General features: G+C 41.7%; 1 protein-coding gene across 1 annotated transcript in view; it reads left to right on the forward strand.

The window, feature by feature from the left end:
• The window catches only part of tnfsf11 (TNF superfamily member 11), a 9197-nt gene extending 8953 nt beyond the window's left edge, over positions 1-244 (forward strand). The window contains exon 4 of the mRNA XM_085134661.1: positions 1-244. This exon is cut by the window's left edge and continues 1594 nt beyond it. The gene's annotated coding sequence lies outside the window, so the exon portion shown is untranslated.
• Positions 245-7767: the final 7523 nt, after the last annotated feature.

Here is a 7767-nt window from a genome sequence, read left to right on the forward strand (position 1 = left end):
TAGGCACGCTTTTTGTTATTAAAACACAGGGGCTTCCTTTTAAATTCTATATTTATGTATCTCGATTTTTGACAATTCTGTGTGTACTTGCCTAGCCAAAAGCAATATGGTTATATTGTTTCTTCTACAAGATTGTAGCACACCTGTAAGACCTTCATCTGTTTTCATCTGCTAGATTTTTCTATTCAGTGTTCTTTTTATTTATGTTTGTGTATGTTTTAATAAAAAAAACCCTACTTTTTTTTACAATTGTTTCAAGTGTATTGGAAAAGACCTGATCCAGGCTGTTGTTTGGTGTGGCTGAACTTCACAGGATTAGCTGCCTCAAGCTGTAAGGTGATGAACAGGCCACCGTGACTGTGATATGATTGCAATGTGAAATTTGATAATCTCCAAAATCTTTGGAAAATTCAACACCGCTGTTGCCAAAGAATGATGTCACGTTGTTCCTTTACCTCTGCACACCCGGTCACAGTGGCCCACTAGAAACCGCCCACTACTGCTAACTCACAGCAGATATTTGGAGACCTGGCTCGAAACGACCTGCAAAATAAACAAGAAACAGCCTGTATGGGATGGGAGGGATGGCCAGAGTATCGTTACTTCACTGTAATATGTAGGAGTCGTTTTGATCATCGTTGTAATGGGTCTCCCATGAAGCCCTGCGGCGCGCAAGAGAAAGAGAAACTTTTAATGTTAGACCCAAAGCCAAACAATTCCTCTATTGTGTGATCTTGGGTGTTCACCAGCATATGGCCAGAGAATGACTGGGGTTCACACGTTTGTACTGCATGCTGGGACCTCACACGACTCTCAGCTCATTGTTCAAACACTACTTACTGAGGGTCTGAAATGAAATCTGGGGGTGGAATAAAAATACTTGGCTGAGGTGGGTGAGGAGCTAATTAGTTTTTGAGTTTTGACTTGATTGGCATTGCCGTATTTCATTTCTGACTGCGGAAAGTATAATATAGAATTTCCCTTAATGAAAGTTCACAGAACAATAATACATCTTAAAGGCAAAAATGGGAATGCTTTTTTTTAGAAAGCTGTTTTATACAAATAAACAATACTTGTACAAAGTTTTGCAACAACAAAGTAATTCAGCTGTGCTCAGATTTAGCTGAAGCCATAAGTGTAAACAATGGACTTCCGCTGTGTGCCACCCTTTTGATGTGACTTGATTTCTCAATTCTTGGCTCTTAGCTAAAACCATTAAAATGTGTTGTGTCAGTAAACATTATGGATAGCCTGGCATTCACTGGACCCCCACCCTGAGCATGCATCCACGCACACATACACACACACACCCATATATGTATGCTGACAAAGAAGTCTCGCCTGCTGCACTCAGAGGTTCATAAAATAGGTCATTTTTGGTACACGTGGAGAACTTATTTCATTACTCACATATTTTAGGAGCCACAGCAACCAATATTAATGTCATATAGTTTTCAACGTACACTACAGGGCACAAGCTGCATCGCTTTCTTCTATTTTCCCTGGTGCCAGTCAGGCGTGTTTATAGAATTTTTTTAAATGGGGAGGCACTGGGCCAAGAACCAGTCAGGATGGGGGCTGGGTGTTAAAAATTAATCAGATCACAAGGACTTTCATAGATGTGAGGCCTCCTGCCTCCATAAAGTCACATTAGGTTGCCATGTAGCAATATGGCAAAACTAGGTTCAACCACAGAGTAACAAAATACAAGGCAGTCCAGCTGTACGTGACTTTTATTGTACTGAGTGGTTGTTGGTAACCCCCCCCCCCCACACACACACACACACAAAAACAAAAAACTATGTCACTGTGAGTCAAAGGGGGAGTCCATATTTCAACTTAACAGCTTAAGAAATGTATTTTCTAGCATCTTGCATTAGTTATATGAGCATGCAGACATAATGTTTTAGTATTTGTCATTACATAGTTACATTTACAATGATGCCCTGAAGACGACAACGCTGTTTTTCCCAGAAAGGGGATCCAGACCCCATGTGTTCCCATGTGAATAAAAGTTTTTGGAGGCTCTTGGGTTCAAATCAAATTTCAGACAGTGGTGGTGCCAGCCCAGACCCTAGCTACACCCCTGCTGCCAACAGGTTTTCACATATTCCATGACAGTGTGTCGCAGATGAGCTCCAGCAAACACAAAGTGGATTTTATTTCCATCTTCTGCCGTTTTACGATGCATCTCCATCAGACGTGATTTCAGAGTTATTATTTCCCCGTGGTTCAGAGAAGAGGTGGAGCTGTTGATTCAGAAAAACAAAGTCATGTGCTGGAAAATATATCAGGGTGTTTTCCCCCAATAAGCAGCACCAGAGGCATCGGTACTGAAGTTAATGCCATTAGCTAAGTATGGCTGCTTAGTTTTATGAGGCTTTGTGGTTTGGAGGAAATGGAGCTCTGAGAAGTCCGTTTTTACCGAGCAGCTGCAGGGCTTTGTTCTGTGCAGGTCGCTTGGCTCTCTTACACGCACTGAAATATCCACTTACACAATTGCACTATCAGTATTCAAATTTGTGCCTACTACTGCCCTTCCTGCTTCACGCACACATACACACACACACACACACACACACACACACACACACACACACTCCTTTGCTGAGTCAGCACAGTCAGCTATTTTCACAAGCTGGGCCCTCGCCCTTTGTCTTCACCCCAATATAGCTCAGATGTTTCAGGCTTTTGATGTCTGACGTTTTTACCGCTTGGCTAATACTAACATTAGTGTTATTAAAACAATAACAGAGTGAGATTTACAGGCTATACTGCAGACGCATGGGCGTGAGATAGCTGGAAGGGTTATTACTGTAACCAGGCCTGTCATCTCCTGCTTAAGCTGTCGGCAAAGTATGTGTGTCTGTGTGTGCCAGACTGTCTATGTCTCTGTGTAGGTCAGCAGACCTTTGAGGGGTCTTCAATTAAAGGAAACCCCATAATAAATTAAAAAGTCAAAAGGTGCTCATCCACTAAGAGTAATGTTTTAAGCAAATCTGCATCTGTCATTCATGCCTTTCTATCAGAATATGGAATGTGTGATGTTTGGCGTACCCTAAATCCTCATAAAAGAGATTACTCCTATTTTTCACATGTGCACCATACATATTCAAGAATTGATTACTTTATCATTGACACTAATTGTCTGCAGCAGGTCCACTCCTGTGCCTACCATAGCATAGTTATTTCAGATCACGCCCCTCTTACTCTGTCTCTGTCTCTTCCATATTCTCCTGTTAAAGCTGTGCAGTGGCGTTTCAATTCAACCCTCCTGTCGGATGAAAATTTTGTAAAGTTTATCCAGGATGAGATACGCTTTTACTTTGCCACCAACTCTTCCCCAGAGACTTCCAGCCTTGTCGTATGGGATGCCTTTAAGGCGTATATCAGAGGCCAGATTATTGCTTATTCTGCAAGAATTAAAAAACAGTCCACCCATGAAAGGAATAAGTTAATGCAACAAATTAAGGAGACTGACGAACAGTATGCTCTCAAACAGAGTCATGAAATATTTAAAAAGTGTGTAGAACTTAAAACAAGACTTGACCTACTCACAACGTACTCGACTGAACGTTTACTCTTACATGACAAATCCAAATTTTATATGCATGGTGACAAACCTGATAAATTACTGGCGAGCCTTCTAAAAGGTTCTAGGGCAAGACAAAGTATTCTTAAAATTCGACAACAAGATGGCAACATAGTCACAGATCACGAAAAAATCAATGAAGTGTTCAGGGATTTTTACTCACAGCTTTAACACCTCGGAGTCCCAAACTGACTGTAATGCAATTAATGAGTTCTTAGCTAAACTTGACATTCCTGAAATTCCACCAGAACTTAAAACAAGGCTGGATGAACCCATCTCCCAGTTAGAAGTTTCCTTGGCTATAGCTTCAATGCACTCCGGTAAGTGTCCAGGCCTGGATGGCTTTCCGTCAGAATTTTTCAAACACTTCTCTTCATTACTGTCCACGCAGCTTAGTGCAACCCTCACGGACTGCAAGGAACAGGGATCTCTTCCTCGATCATTCTATGAAGCCTGTATTACACTTATTACAAAGAAAGGAAAAGATCCGTTGGAATGTGCCTCCTATAGACCCATTTCTCTACTGAACACAGACACTAAAATATTAGCCAAGATACTTGCCCGTAGACTAGAAATAGTTCTTCCAAAAATGGCCTTTGATCGAGTTGAGTTTGATTATCTCTTTGCAGTCCTTGATAGATTTGGCTTTGGAGCGAAATTTACTTCATGGATTAAATTACTCTACTCTCAACCATCTGCTACAATACGAACTAACCTCCAACTGTCAAAACCTTTCAAACTTCACAGAGGCACACGCCAGGGATGCCCTCTCAGCCCCCTGCTTTTTGATCTGGCCATAGAACCCCTTGCCATTGCGTTCCGCAGTTGCAAAGAGGTACACGGCATTTGGAGAAACAATACAGAACATAAGGTCTCGCTCTATGCAGATGATATCCTGCTCTTTATTTCTAAGCCCTTAGCCTCACTACCATCTGCATTGAATCTGCTTAGTCAATTTGGTCAGATTTCAGGGTATAAACTGAACCTTAATAAAAGTGAGCTTTTCCCACTAAGTAGCAAAGCAAGTATGTTAGACTTCACCTGCTTGCCCTTCAGAGTTGAAAGGGAAAAAGTTACATATTTGGGAATCACAGTGACAAAAACACATAAAAACCTTTTCACAGAAAATGTGAGTGCATTGCTGAACCAAGTGAAGCGGTCCCTTACCCACTGGACACCACTCTCTATGTCTCTGGTAGGATGTATCAATTCAATGAAAATGACCATTCTACCCAAATTTTTATAACTTTTCCAGGCCATACCCATTTTCATTCCCAACACTTTTTCCAATAAGCTGGACTCTGTCATCTCATCTTATCTATGGCAGGGTAAACGCCCAAGGCTTAATAAGATGCATCTTCAAAAATCTAAAATTGAGGGTGGGTTTGCACTTCCCAACTTTCGTTTCTATTATTGGGCTGCTAACATACGATGTTTGGTGTTTTGGTATTTTTACCATAATTGGAGTGGTTGTCCTGACTGGGTCACTATGGAATTGCATAGTGACAACAGTATATCCTTACCAGCTGCACTTTGTTCTCCACTCTCATCCTCTTCATTCAACTTCATTCCCAACCCTGTAGTGGTGCACTCATTAAAAATATGGGGCCAGTTTAGGAAATATTTTAAACTTTGTGACTTCTCCCTTCTCAGCCCCATTGCATCTAACCATCTCTTTAAACCTTCTACCCAGGATGGTGGGTTTGCGGAGTGGCACAGAAGTGGAATAACTTGCTTTAAGGACCTATTCATAGCCAACAAACTAGCATCATTTGAACAACTTGCTAATAAATATATTCTTCCACCATCACACTTTTTCAGATACTTGCAAGTCAGGCACTTTATTTGTTCCCAGACTTCGGGCTTGAGCCCTCCACCAGAGCCTACACTACTAGAAACTATCCTACAACTCAATCCAACCAATAGAGGGCTGATTTCCTTGCTTTACAATAAAATGTTAAATTTGACACATACCTCTTCATCCAAGCTCAAGACACTGTGGGAAGAAGACTTAAACATGACAATCTCTGACGAAACATGGGCCTCTATACTCAAACATGTCAACACAACATCATTATGTGCCCGCCACTGTTTAATCCAGTTCAAAGTGGTGCATAGAGCCCATTTCTCAAAATCCAGATTATCCCGTATCTACCCTGACATCACTCCATATTGTGACAGATGCAAAACTGCTGAAGCCTCACTGATCCACATGTACTGGTCTTGTCCCAGTCTCGTTCAGTTCTGGACAGATGTTTTTCATACCCTGTCCAGGATTCTCAATGTGACGCTGGCCCCCGGCCCCCTTCTTGCTCTGTTTGGCATCAGTGGGAATGAGGTGCTTTTACCGGCCTTTAAAAAACAGGCATTATCATTCTGTTCCCTGTTGGCCAGGAGGGCAATCCTACTGAGGTGGCGGGACGCTGCCCCCCCCCCCCCCCCCCCCCACTCACAAACAGTGGTTATATGACCTCATGGCCTGTCTAAAACTGGAAAAGATAAGACACTCACTTCAGAACTCCACTGGGAAATTTCAAAACATGTGGGGACCCTTCGTTGATGCTTTTCAAGATCTATAAGAATTTTTCAGCAAACTCTCTTAAGTCTGGTGTGGAATTACAGTGTGCAGGTGCAGGCAGTGACCTGGGTGGGAATGAATGGGATTGTTTTGCAGGGATTATGTTACTTTGGGATATATTATACATTTGTTTATATTTTTCTCTCTTTTTTTCTCTCCCCCCCCCCCCTTTTTTTTCTTTTTTATTTCACAGCCGAAGATACATTTCTGAACTCATTTTACAGCTTAAATGTACTACTTAACCTTAATGTACAGATCATCTGTAATCCTTCTCTTTTCTTTCTGTTTATGTGTATAATATATATGTTGATGTTTATGTGTATAAAAGGAAACCTCTTAATAAAAAAGACATTGTTTAAAAAAAGTCAAAAGGTCTAAAGGGCATTGTAATGGGTCAGCTGGTCCAAGTAATAATGGATTGAATTTATATAGTGCTTTTCAAGGCACCCAAAGCGCTTTACAATTCCACTATTCATTCACTTTCACATTCACACACTGGTGGAGGAAAGCTACAGTTGTAGCCACAGCTGCCCTGGGGCAGACTGACAGAAGCGAGGCTGCCATATCGCGTAATCGGCCCCTCTGGCCAACACCAGTAGGCGGTAGGGTAAATGTCTTGCCCAAGGACACAACGACCAGGACAGAGAGCCCGGGGATTGAACCGGCAACCTTCCGGTTACCTTCATAACCGTTACAGATGAGCTTCCCAACCGACTGTGGCTCAGGGGGCGACCGTGAGCCACGTGGGCAATCGGCATTGTACCGATTGCCCAAGTACAATGTCAGAACAAAGAGATGAAGTCCATGAGTCCTTTCTATCCTTCTTTCTTTTCTCCCCTGTACCAAATGCTAAATTTTGCAATTTTCTATGGAGACTCTCAAAGGTAATCCCACTTTGGCTATAACTGAGACTCCAGTGATCTTGTTAATAACCGTTTTTGACAATTTTTCAGAACCATGGAGAGCAAATCTAAAATTTGAACCCCCAAAACGAATGCCTTATTAATGCCTTAACAAGCTCAAAATAAGGGAAATGTGTTATACGGCTAAGGTCCTTCAAGAAGCAGGTCATGCAAGATGGGAGCCATTTTGGTTTCACTATTTGGCAGTCATTTTGAAGGTCCTAACTAAACGAAAGGGGAGAGAGCTTCCAACAGACCTATGGCGACATCAAAACTACAAGTAAAGGATTACATGTTAAATTTAATCAAAAATCAAACTTAGAAAGATTTTTTACCCCAAACACAAATTTAATACAATTCATACTTTTACTCTGCATGTGCACAGATTCACAACATGATGACTTCAGTAATGGCTCAGTCCAGAGTGCCACGATGAGCAGTATCTCTGCTCAAAGCTCAATCGGTGGCGCTGTCACTTGGTGTTCGCTCGCTCTGTGGTATAGTATCGCTTCCTGTTCCTGCTCAAACACAGTGGTGTTTCTGAGTAGCTTATTTGCTTAGCAGTTTAATTAACAACTTTTAAATACATTCTTTTTTCACAGTATAATCTTCACGTGCTTCATCCGAAGCACACTTTCTCTGTACTCACTACCTAATTTATAGCCAAAGTATTCACTCACTGTCTCTGTACTGTT

This window comes from Neolamprologus multifasciatus, chromosome 16 (assembly GCF_963576455.1).
Source record: "Neolamprologus multifasciatus chromosome 16, fNeoMul1.2, whole genome shotgun sequence".
NCBI classification, from domain to species: Eukaryota; Metazoa; Chordata; class Actinopteri; order Cichliformes; family Cichlidae; genus Neolamprologus; species Neolamprologus multifasciatus.